The sequence below is a fragment of the Pleurodeles waltl genome, chromosome 8 (assembly GCF_031143425.1).
Source record: "Pleurodeles waltl isolate 20211129_DDA chromosome 8, aPleWal1.hap1.20221129, whole genome shotgun sequence".
NCBI lineage: Eukaryota > Metazoa > Chordata > Amphibia > Caudata > Salamandridae > Pleurodeles > Pleurodeles waltl.
Window position 1 is genome coordinate 397,621,310 of NC_090447.1, and position 13,776 is coordinate 397,635,085.

The window sequence follows — 13,776 nt, forward strand, 5'->3', positions numbered from 1 at the left end:
GTATTGGAGAGTTCTTTGTGGCAACAATACCACAATCTCCTTTGTGAGCCACTTCAATTACTTCTGTCACAGACTTTGTATAATCAGGATTCTTGACCCAATCACAATACAACCCCTTCCTGAGTTATGGGCAATTCATCTTTGAAATTTTTGTATTTTTGATGTCCACCATCATTATTGAGAAGGCGAGTGCGTTTGTACCATGACTGATGTGTAATCATGGACCACATGTACTAAACTTTTTGCATGTCGCAACCAGCGAATTTCGCTGTTTGCGACGTGCAAAAAGCACATCGCAATGCACAAACCCAGTTTTGCGATTCGGTAACCTGGTTACCAAATCACAAAACGGGTTTGCAACTCGCAATTAGGGAGGGGTGTTCCGTTCCTAATTGTGACTCGCATTGCAATGTAGGATTGTTTTGTGACCGCGAACGCAGTCGCAAACCAATCGCAGTTTGCACCCATTTTAAATGGGTGCTAACACATTCGCAAAAGGGAAGGGATCCCCATGGGACCCCTTCCCCGTTGTGAATGTCCCTGTAAGTACGGACCACTGCCTTCTCTGAAAAAATTAACCGAAAACGTTTCATTTTTTGTTTTTGTAATGCATCTCGTTTTCCTTTAAGGAAAACAGGCTGCATTACAAAAAAAAAAACACTGCTTTATTGAAAAGCAGTTACAGACTGTCCGCAGCAGGCCACCATCCCTGTGAGGGCCGCCATTCGCAAATTGCGACCCACCTCATGATTATTCATGAGGTGGGCATTTGCGACCCCCTTGCGAATCACAGATGGTGTCAGGGACACCATCCTACATTCAGATTTGCGACTCGCAAATTGCGAGTCGCTCTGTCTCGCAATTTGCAGGTCACAAATCTGAACCCACCTACATGTGGCTCCATGTCTTTTAACTTTAGTATGCCACTATCAGGGCTTGTGGCAGTGATAATCTGGGGTAACAATATAGCAGTGGGTATGCTTGACTTCACTATGAAATTAATGTAGGCCTCAGCCGTCTTGAAAGGAGTACCTTGACCTTGTGTAGGCACCCTTCAAGAGTAGTCAGCAGGATTCTGGTTGTTTCCTGGACCATGTACAATTGTATGATCCAACTCCTGCAATCTTAGTCCCCTTCTTCAATGTGAGGAGGCATGTTGGCTTTTGGATTGCCAAATATGGTCATCAAATCCAGCATAAAAGGCATGGGAATGTTCACAAGGCCATACCACAGTCAAGCTTTCTTTCTCAGGATGTGATTAAACATGTTCTGTTTGTGATAAGCTTCTACCAACATAGGCCACAATATGCCACTGAGCATCGACTATGCTGTGCAAGGTTGGTGCCTAACCCAACCAGGCTAGCATCAACCACAATCTCTGTATGAAGCTTTGGATTGAAGATGGTCATTTTAGTAGCATTTTCAATGACAGGTTTGATACTCTTGAAACTGTTCTCACATTCTTGTGACCATGGAATTTTTTTTTTTTCTTTGTCAACTCTCATAATGGAGCACTAACAGTGGCAAAGTCTTGTATGTATCTTGAACAGTAACTGGTCATGCAAAGAAAGGAACGCAACATAGAAACATCTTGTGGGGGGCCAGCATTTGACATAGATTGCACTTTTGCAGATTCAGCTGTCATACCCCCATCAGAAATGATATGCTCAAAAAGAACTTTAGTTTCATCTTATTAAACTCACACATGTCGGCATTCAAAGTCAAACCTGCATCACTGAATAAATAATATACTTGTGTAAGAGGTCTATCATGCTCTTTCTGTGTAGCTCCGAAAACCAATGTGTCATCGCTATAATTGAATACTTTCACAGCATGCTGTATGAGACGCCAAATGACATCATAGAAAAGTTCTTCAGTCGATGACACACCAAAACTAAGTATCTTGTATCTTAACAAACCAACATGTGTAGAAAAGGTAGTAGTGTACTTACAACTTTCTTCAAGTTCCAACTGATGATAACCTTTATTTAACCCCTTGGGTGCCTGGGGTGGGCTGGTCTCATCCTTGGCCACCGTTGCTGTGGCCTAGGACGAGACCAGCTCGTCCTGCACCCGGCCCATGGGGGGAGTGCTAGCGTCCCCCCCTGGGTCTCCCACCCACACACCCCCATCAGGGATGGAAGGGGAAGGGCAAAGCATTTCTATTCTGATCGGGGGTGGGGGCAGGCAGAGGTATGAAAGGAAAGGACTTTCCTTTCATATCTCTTTGAGCATTTCTGCAGCCTGTGCCCACTAGACACCAGGGATTTGTTTTATGGTTACATATAAGAGGTGGGACCCCAGGGGCAGATCTGCCTATTGTAATTAAGCCGATCCTCCCCCAAGGGGGCAGCAACCTCTAGACGGCAGGGATTATTTACTTTTTTTTTACGCAGGGGAGCGACCCCTTAGGCAAGGGTCGCTCCCCTGGGGGGCAAATTATTTGTAGGCCATTTCTGCCCCCATGGGGGCAGATCAACTTAATTTTCTTAGGCCCATCTGTCCCCAAGGGGGGCAGAAACCACTAGACACCAGGGATTTTTTTGTGCCAATTTCACAAAAGGAGAGCGATCCTTTAGGCAAAGGGGGAAAATTTATTTTAGGCCAATTCTTCCCCCCTTGGGGGCAGATCAGCCTATTTTAATTAGGCTGATCTGCCCCCAGGCGGGCAGAAACCACTGGGCACCAGAGATTCTTTTTAAATTTGTATACATATGGGGAGCGAGCCCTTAGGCAAGGGTCACTCCCCTGGGGGTGAAATTTATTTTTGGCCTTTTCTGCCCCCGATCAGACTATTTCAATTAGGCCTATCTGCCCCCATGGAGGCAGAAACCACTTAGGCACCAGGGAATGGTGTGTGTGTGTTATGTTTAGGGGGGACAGCCCCTTAGGCAAGGGTCGCTCCCCATGGGGGCACATTACTGTTGGCCATTTCTGCCCCCCCGGGGGCAGATCGGCCTTCTTTTGTAACGACCATCTGCCCCCAAGGGGGGGCAAAAAGCCCAGCAGAGACCATGGAAGTTTTTATTTTTTTATTTTTTAAAGAGGGTGGGGGTATGGCCATACTCCCACCCCAAATAAATGGGGATACTTGTTCTGCACTTACCCAGGATCCACTCCCCGGGGGTGCAGAAAGCCTACTAGATGCCAGGGAATTCAAAAAAATAGTGGGGTGGTGGCTACCAACCAGTATGGGCATGGTTATGCCCCCACCTCAACTGAAGGAAGTAACAATCTTTCAGCTCTCCCCCCACACATTAAAAGATCTTATCCCATGGCAAGCAAGAGGACATTTGATTATTTTGGGTTTTGGTTTAACATTTGGACCATGAGAGCTTGTCTAACTTTCAAAATCTTCCAACTTGGAATGATGATGGCTGCACTTTTAGGACTTTGAGACACTGCCATGTAATTGTATGAGGCTTGGACACATCTGAAAACTTAACATCTGGGTGAGGCCAGGGTGGTGTGCTGCACATGCGTGCCGCACCATTTTCTTACCCACAATGCTTTGCAAACTTCCAACTTTGCTTGAAATCACACATTTTCCCCACATTTTTGTGATGGAACCTTCCGGAATCTGCAGGAATCCACAAAATTCCTACCACCCAGTATTGTTACATTTATACCGATAAAAATTCTGCCCCACTTGTTGGCCTAAAAACATATTTTTTTTTTTCAAACTGCCCTTTTGGACCCACTTTGGTTCACCCTTAATTTCAACATGTTTTAGGCTCTTCGCTGTCACAGGCACTTGGCTCACCTACACAAGTGACGTATCATTTTTATTGGGAGACTGAGGGGAACGTTGGGTGATAGGAAATTTGTGCGGGTGCAGGGATCTCACAGAGAAATGTGCGAAATATGTGATTTTTAAGCTAAATCTGATGTTTGCTGAGACTTCTGGGTAAAAAAAACACTGGGGGATACATGCAAGTCACACCTCCCTGGACTCCCTCGGGTGTCTAGTTTTCAGAAATGTCTGGGTTTGGTAGGTTTCCCTAGATGGCTGCTGAGCCTAGGACCAAAAACGTAGGTGCCCGCCGCAAAAACAGGTAGTTTTGTAATTGATCATTTTAATGTGTCCACGTAGTGTTTTGGGGCATTTCCTGTTGCGTGCACTAGGCTTACCCACACAAGTGAGGTACCATTTTTATCAAGAGACTTGGGGGAGCGCTGGGTGGAAGGAAATTAGTGGCTTCTCTCAGAATCCAGAACTTTCTATCACCAAAATGTGAGGAAAAAGTGTTTTTTTCCCAAATTCTGAGGTTTGCAAAGATTCCGAGTAACAGAACCTCGTGAGAGCGCCACAAGTTAACCCATACTGGGTTCCCCTAGGTGTCTAGTTTTCTCAAATGCACAGATTTGGTAGGTTTTCCTAGGTGCCGGCTGAGCTAGAAACAAAACTCCACAGCTAGGCACTTTCAAAAAAACACGACAGTTTAGAATGTAAAAATGTATGTGTCTATGTTGCGTTTTGGGGCATTTACTGTTGCGGGCACTATGCCTACCCACACAAGTGAAGTACCATTTTCATCAGGAGACTTGGGGGAATGCTAGGTGGAAGGAAATGTGTGGGTCCTCTCAGATTCCAGAACTTTCTATCACTGAAATTTATGAAAAAGGTGATTTATTTGCCAATTTTTTTAGGCTTGCAAAGGATTCTGGGTAAGAGAACCTGGTGAAAGCCCCACAAGTCACCCTATTCTGAATTATCCTAGGTGTCTAGCTTTCAACAATGTATAGGTTTGGTAGGTTTTCTTAGGTGCCGGCTGATCTAGAGGCAAAAATCCACAACTAAGCACTTTGCAAAAAACAGGTCAGTTTTCTTTGGGAAAATGTGATGTGTCTCCGTTGTGTTTTAGGGCATTTCCTGTTGCGGGCACTAGGCCCACCCACATAAGTGAGGTACCATTTTTATCAGGAGACTTGGGGGAACACATAATAGTAGAACAAGTGTTATTGCCCCTTGTCTGTCCCTAAATTTTTTCCTTCCAAATGTAAGACAGTGTGTAAAAAATACTTCTAATTGAGAAATGCCCTGTAATTCACATGCTAACTTGGAGACCCCCGGAATTCAGAGATGTGCAAATAATCACTGCTTCTCAAATCCTTATCTTGTGCCCATTTTGGAAATACAAAGGTTTCCTTGATAGATATTTTTCATTCTTTATATTTCACTAAATGAATTTCTGTATATCCGGTACATAATGAAAACCCATTGCAAAGTGGATCTCCTTTATTGGCTCTGGGTACCTAGGGTTCTTGATGACCCTACAAGCCCTAAATATACCCGGTATATTGCTTTTGAAAATCTGACACTGCAGGGAAAAGGTACAGAGTAAAACGTTGCAAAAAATGGCTGTTTTTTGTACCTCAACTGCAATATATATTTTTTTCACCTTGTAGTACCTACACAAATGACCCCTTGCTGAATTCAGAATTGTGTCTACTTTTTCAAAATGTTTAGCTGTCCGGGATCCAGCATTGGTTTCTTACCCATTTCTGTCACTAACTGGAAGGAGGCTAAAAGCACACAAAATAGTAAAAATGGGGTATGTCCTAGTAAAATGCCAAAATTGTGTTGAAAAATGTGGTTTTCTGATTCAAGTCCGCCTATTCATGATAGCTGGGAAGATAGTGATTTTAGCACCACAAACCCTTTGTTGATGCCTTTTTCAGGGAAAAAAACACACGCCACCACCTGCAACCCTTTTTTCCATTAAAAGAAAAAAAATAGCTTGGTCTCCTACAGGGGACCCCATAAACTCTGGGTACCTCTCGAATCCCTAGGATGTTGGAAAAAAGGATGCAAATTTGACATAGGTATCTTATGTGGACAAAAAGTGCTGAGGGTCTGAGCGCAAACTGCCCCAAACAGCCCAAAAAAATCCTGGTACCTGAGGTGGAAAAGGCCTGGCAGCGAAGGGGTTAAATCAAGTCGTCAAGAGAAAAACCTTTGCACCATTTAATTGCATAATGATGTCAGCAATGTGTGGACCTGGATGTCGCTCTCGTTCGACTGCTTTGATTGCCTGACCCATGTCAACTCAGGTGCATATAGCTCCTTCATGGTCCTTTTTAGGCACTACTTGGACCAATGGATTGCTCAATTATGTCACGTTTCATTAACAATTCAAATTATTTTTCAACAGCTTCTTGTAAACAAAAAGCAGTTTGTCTATGTCTCTGAGCAATAGGATGGACATCCTCATTAATATGCTATTTTACTTTTATAGTCTTGAGCTTTCCTAAACCATGAAGCAGTGTGAGTAATTGACTTACTATTTTGTGATGAGCATTCATGTTGTAATTCACAGAAACCAGTCCCCTATCAGCAGCTGTATTGAAGCCGAGTAAACAGGCACTTGGCGCTGTACCTTGAAGCACATGAATTGGTGCTTGTACCTTCATTTTCCTATGTTTTACTATTGCTACAAATGAAACTTGACTCTTTATGGGCATCGATGCAGCCCAAGTATACATTTAGGTCTTCAACAGTATAAGCCATGGCAATGGACACAGTTCATTGTATTTCTCATCAGGCATTATATTTATCGATGCTGAATGGTATTGAACAAACATTTATTGTCAATGTAATCTTTGGACAGTGTTTGTATGATTTTGCTGTCATGGTATATTGACCGTTCTTTGAAGGATATCTTTCTTCACAGGTGAGCAGTCTAACATGCACACATTTCTCTGCGGTAAACATCAACATGGCGCAATCACTTTCTTCACTTTCACTTGTTATTGAGGCAGATGCACTGTTTGACGATGATTTTGATGATGATCAAACTTGTTTAGTATCAATTTGCCTGAACTGATGTTACCATTCAGCCTTGAGGGTATGTGTCAAGCCTTGGCCATTTTGTTTTCGCGATGAGACACACGTACTTTTTTCTTTGCTTTACACACCATCAGAAATGGTTCCCTTTCCCACAGCCTGAAGGCCTCAAAAAATCTTTAAAATGTTACTAGACTTGCAGGTCAATCCGAGGCAAATATTTTATTTTACAGAGACTCCTTTTTCTTCATTCTCACATATGAGTGCACCTTCAAATGTGTTTCTGCCGTACAAAAAAACTCTTTTGTGTGATTAAATAGATTAAACATTTGTTCCATGTATAATAAGAATCTAGCCCATATACAGAGTACACATGATCCATGAGTTGCCTTTTAGTTTACTAATAGCATTGCCATCAGGGCAGGGGCAGAAGTGTTTCTCAGTTCATGATTTAACACTTACTTTTAATAAATACATTACTAAAGCATGATGTGGTAGCACACTGTTATTTACAGACAGCATATTTCACATTTCTCATTGAAACTGCCAAAACCATTCCCACGAACGTGTAGGTTTACTGATAAAACTATATAGTGTATTAAAGATATTCTGTGAAAATTGGGTTTCAGAAAATATTTATCGTTCGCACATCACTAAGTAAATTGTTGATTTGTTTTCATCCAATTGAAATATTTATTACATCCCATAGAAGTGCAAAAAATGGGCTTTCACCAAGACTGAAATATATTTTGAAATCTTTGTACAGTTGACATATTAGCTATTTAAATGTTGTGTGTTAGGAAAAATATGACACCCTGCACCCTTTCATTTCATATTCTGTAGGCAGGTCAGACAGTTCACATAAAAACATCCTGGAGCTCTGCAGTCAGAGAAGTAAACTGACTTAGGTATTCTTTCTCTGTTCAAAAAGCAAATGTGACAAGATAAAAATATTTAAAGGTATTTTCATGCTCCTTCACTTTCTGAGTGAACAGAACACCTGTTCTTTGTTAACCCACCAGAAGGGGCGTGTAGGTTATAAATTTAGCTGAACGTGATAAAAGGTGACTCGCCATGGTGAGTGGGCAAGTAGATTTCTCGAGTCCTTGCCTTTGCATATCTGTCCAATGGTGGGACACTTAACTCTGTGTGTAAACGAAAATCCACATCTAAAGCACAACTTATTTTTACACATAGCCATCACTTTGGGCCTGATTTAGAACTCCGCAGATAGGTTACTCTGTCTCAGTTGGGTCTTTGCTCCTTATTACTTTTCACACTCATGAATAACTCGCTCTGGGTACTTCCAGTCTCTATGTCAGCAGCTTGTCTCTCAGCATGTTCCTCAGCTATGGCAGCGATCAGCACTCACTCCAGTCTAAGAGTTTCTATTAGCATTCGTCATTTGAATAAATCAGATAAGTATACGTCAATAACTCTAAGAAGCATAGCTTCTTCATCATTAAATTCATTGAACTTACAGTGTTTGATGAATGCATCGAGCTTTTCACAAACTCATTGATAGTTTCACTAACTCTTTGACATTCTTGACTGAAAATGTATTGTTCATTATTAGAAATGGGGTCTCTGGTTGGCAGTCAATTTGTACTCTGTCCAAGCAGAGACCTTCACTCTAGGGTAAGGGAGATACACACCTAAGATAACCCCTGTTCACCTCCTTGGTAGTTTGGCACAAGCAGTCAGGCTCATCTCAGAGGCAATGTGTAAAGTATTTGTACAATCACACACAGTAACACAGTGAAAAAAACACAAAAGGGCTCAACACCACATTAGAAACATAGTCAATATTTATTTAGATTAAACTTCAATGTAGCGCTTAGAAACACAAGTGCCTCTAACTGGTGATATCACTGCATCGTGACAAAGTCGTTCCAAACAATCCGACGCTAATGGCATCAGTCACGGAGTCACATGGACCCCCAGCTACAGTACCTTGTGAAAATGAGGAAACAAGCCAGAGCACAGAGTCATGGATTGAGGTGTCGCTGGATTCACTGCGGCATCAGTTCCGAGGCTGCGTAGAGGAGGCGTTGGTGCGAGGTGTTGAGTCCTTGCTGCGGAGCTGTTGAGGTGAGGCGGCGTCGGTGCAAAGCTTTGGATCCGTGCACTTCTGGCAGGGTGGATATCCGGCCGTCACGGCGTGGTGTGGCAAAGTTGGGTGTCACGGAGGTCGTGACACGGCTCTTCAGGACTCACTGAGTTGTGGACTTCAGCAAGGCTGAAGTGGCATTGGGCCTGCAGGGTCATCGCTCTCCCGCAAGGACAACAGCTTCAGTTGCAGGCGGCGTCACGGGATCCGGCAGCGGCGTCAGTCCGGAGTCTCCCAAAGTCAGTGCACTTGGTTCTTCTTGGTTTTCCATCAGCTTCTCCTGTCAAGGGCCCAGGGACTGGATTAGGCACCACTTGGCAGGGTACGAGTCTCAGCAAGAGAGTCCAGCTGTTGGTAGAGAAAGTCTTTGATGGCCCTGAGACTTCAGAACAGGAGGAAAGCTCAGTCAAAGGCCTTGGAGAATCTTCTCAAGCAGGGTACACAGCAAAGTCCAGTCCTTGACCTCTTTAAGGAGGAAGCAGAAACTGCAGGCCAACCTAGTAAAGCACACACAGCAAAGGGGCAGTACTCCTCCTCCAGCTCTTCAGCTCTTCTCCTTGGCAGAGGTTCCTCTTGATCCAGAAGTGTTTGAAAAATCTGGGGATTTGGGTCCACTACTTACACCCTTTTCTGCCTTTGAAGTAGGCAAACTTTAAATGAAAGTCTCTGTTGTTCCCAAGATCCTGCCTTGCCCAGGCCTGGCTCCAGGCTCACACCAAGGGGTTGGAGATTGCATTGTATGAGGGCAGGCACATTCACTGGTAGTTGCATATGCCAAACCTCCACATGCAGGCATCTCAATGAAATCCAATTGCATTCTGCTGAATGGACCTCCTGCTCTTCCAATGTTACTCAAATTCACCACTGTCCCTTTTCCCACACTTAGCTGCTGACAAATTTTACAGCAATGACATACTGCCTCTGCTGCCTGCCTGAACTTAGGGTTAAACCAGTCAATCTTGAACAATCTAACCATGGCATCCCACCAAATATGTGCCTGGCCGTGGTAGTAACGGCCATTTGCGACAATAAACTGTTGGGCAGGACCATCTGACCTTCCTCAGAAACCCAAATTTCATCAGGTCGTTGGACACATTTTAACTTAACCCAAAGATGTTTCTCTTCTTTGTCAACATTATTCTGCAACGTTTTTAACTCTTCCAGAGTATCGATCACTTTCAATGCATAAATTGTACATGTATTGTCTTCTTCTGACATCAGTTCCCACTTGTCTTTGAAAGATATACAATTGAATGCGCAAAACTTTGCAACTTGATCTGCAAATCCACTTCCCAGTGAGATGTAATCCTGTGCCTTTTGATGTGCACTGCATTTTACCACTGCAATTTCTTCAGGTCACTGTATTGCATACAGCAACTCTTTTATCTTGTTGCCATTTCTTGCTGGTGTAACAGTAGAGGTCAGAAAACCTCTTTGCAACCATAATTGACCAAAATCATGAACAATTCCAAATCCATATTGGCTGTCAGTATAGATTGTGACTCACAATCCCGCAGAAACATGGCATGCTCTAGAAAGAGCTACCAAGTTCTGCTGCTTGTGCAGAATATACGCCTCGAAGCCAAGAAGCTTCTAATGTACCTGTGATTGTGCATACAGCATATACTGCTCTCAATATCCCTGTACCATCTCTGAGACACGAGCCATCGACAAAGACAATTTGGTCATTTTCTTCCAATTGAGTACCTCTGATATCAGGCCTTGGTTTGGTACACAGTTCAGTTACCTCAAGACAACCATGCTCGATGTCTTCCTCCTTTTCCTTTTCAACAGTATCACTTGGAAGTAATGTTGCTGGGTTCAACACTGTACATCTTTTCAATGTTACATTTGGAGCACCTAGTATACTCGTCTCATATCTTGTCACTCTTGCACCAGTCAAGTACTGTGTTTTAATCCTTGTCAGTAAAATTTCAACAGAATGAGGAACCATTACCGTCAAAGGGTATCCCATCACTACTCCCTCACATTGAGAAAGGCTTTGACCAACTGCCGCAACTGCCCGCAAACAGTGTGGTAAAGCTCCTGTGACTGGGCTCAAGGTAGCTGAAAAATAAGCTACTGGGCTATAAGCACCTCCATGGACCTGTGTCAAAACAGACAAAGAACAAGCATCACGCTCATGACAAAACAATGTGAATGGCTTTGTGTAATCAGGCATTCCCAACTCTGGAGCGCTGCACAAACTTTCTCTCAACTCAGTAAACTCTTTCATCTGATCTTCATCTAACGTAATTGGGTCTGTGACATCCTTGTGTGTCAGCTGTTGTAATGGTTTGGTGTAGTGCTTTCCTCTTATTTAGTTTCTAAGCACTAACATAACACAACAGAAATGCACTTCTGAGGTCAAAGAAGACTTTTATTGTTATTTTATTCTTCCCCAACCACAATGTTTATGAATGAATGACGAATTAGTAGCTTTCAAGTCCGCGTTAATCAAACAAAATATATCAGTTTGCAATATACACAGCAGGTTATATTTATAAGATATTGAATGCAAAGCAAAACAAATACTTCACCGTGTAGGAACTATTTACAGCTACATCTTTCTAAGGTCTGCAAGCTGAGACCCCTGTCAGCCGCGAGAAAGAGTGTCATCTACCCACACGGGATGCTGGCAACTGGCGCCAAGCTCCAGCACGAGGTCCGGCAGATTCGAATCTGACTCTCTGCAGCCTGTTACATTCGTTACAAAGGTGTGCCCCCTCCTCTCAGACCTGGGAAACTGAGCAAGCCCTTTGGAGACTGGCCAGGTCTCCAAGACTACTCCTGTTCCCAAGCTCAAGGGAAGAGAAACAACGCCCATGTACTCTCTCTTATCAGGTCTAGTCTACTGTGAGAGCAAAACATCTTGGTTCTCTGGTGCAAAAACACAGCTTGGAAAAATACAGAACTATTCTCAACTGCAATGTCTAACTCCACGTTAAAGGCAATGGGCAGCTAACCTAAATATCAAATGCAATGTCATGTTAAAGGCAATAGGCAGCTAACCTAAATATCAAATGCAATGTCTAGTGTCATGTCAAAGCCAATAGGCATCTAAGCTGAATACAAAATGCAATGTCTTATATCATGTCAAAGCCCATAGGCAGCTGAGCTGAATACAAAATGCAATGTATAATATCATGTCAAAGCCAAAAGGCAGCGGAGCTGAATACAAAATGCAATGTCTAATATCATGTCAAAGCCAATAGGCAGTTAAGCTGAATATCATGTCAAAGCCAATAGGCAGCGGAGCTGAATATCATGTCAAAGCCAATAGGCAGTTAGGCTGAATACAAAGTGTAATATATGATATCATGTCAAAGCCAATAGGCAGCGGAATATATGATATCATGTCAAAGCCAATAGGCAGAATATCTAATAGCATGTCAAAGTCAATAGGCAGCTAAATTGAATACATCATGTCAAAGTCAATAGGCATGCAATGTCAAAGCCAATAGGCGGCTAGACTGGATACAGCATGTCAAAGCCAATAGGCAGAATACAGAATGTAATGGCTAATGCAATGTCAAAGCCCATAGGCGGCTAAACTGAATACAGAAAGCAATGGCTAATGCCATGTCAAAGCCAATAGGCACAATACAGAATGTAATGACTAATGCAATGTCAAAGCCCATAGACGGCTAAACTGAATACAGAAAGTAATGGCTAATGCCATGTCAAAGCCAATAGGCGGCTCAACTGAACAAAACATACCATGTGCTACTGGTGAACATTGAGCAACTAATATGCGCAGTGGTGAAACACAAAGTCATTGGTCAAAACAAAACTCCATCAAATAGCAGGACATTCCGCCCTTTGACCAATGAATTTTTGTTTCACATATCTCATATTTCAAACAAACAAAAAAAAAACATTATCAGCAAATCAAATTTCAATGATCAAAGCAATCCCTGTAAAGCAATAGAAGTGAATTAACACATTGATTTCATAACCTTTCACATCAGATACATCTATACAGAAAAGACTGGGCAATTTTTTTTTTTTTTTTCTGAATGAGTCTCTAATTCAACAGTGTTAGCAATTTGATGTGGCATGAGTTCTACTCATGTAAAGATGCACGGTCCACTTGAAAGGTTTGCTGGAAGGTAAGCAAAAGTCAGAGTTCCATACGAGAGGGGAGAAAAAAAAAAAAACACAGCAAACAAGTTGAACTTGAACTGAAGGCGCAGTTTGCGCAAAATGGATCCATGGTGCTGGCACTTTACTCAGCCAGGTTCAGGTTGGGGATTCGGTCCCTTCCCCGACCCCACACGCACACACCGGAAGGGGGACCACACAGCGCACTCAGGGACAGTGGCGAAACGTGGTAGGATCTGCAAAAGAAACAAGTATGACTTTTCTTGCAAATAACATTTTTCATTTAAACTGCACCCTTCCTCTTTCTTTCCCTGTTTTATAATCAGCAGGACGTTTTTGGGGCCCTTTGTTATATTTTCTGCAGGTTCTGGAGGGTAACTTGGGGCGTCAGCCCACACATCAGCACTGAGGTTTTTATCTGCTGCACCACAGCTTCCCTTTTCTTGCACTGTCAGAAGGGCTGGGGCAGACTCCTTCTTTACCAAACCTCCATTCACTGCACTTTTGCCAATTTGGGCCATTCTGTCTCCAATTTGTATGAATGAATCAGATTCTTTTCTAGGTATCAGCATAATTTCGATTTTTCCTTGGTAATTTGCAGCAATCACTCTCCCTAAAACCTGATCAATTTGCCATTTCTGTTCTGGTAACTTTCCTCTCCCCAACTGCTCTGTGACTGCTTGCATGACAGATTGCTTTTGTGCGTGCTGCACAGTTTTTATCAAATCTAGGGGAATGGGCATCTCTCTCATCTCTGCCCACCTGTAAGTGGCCT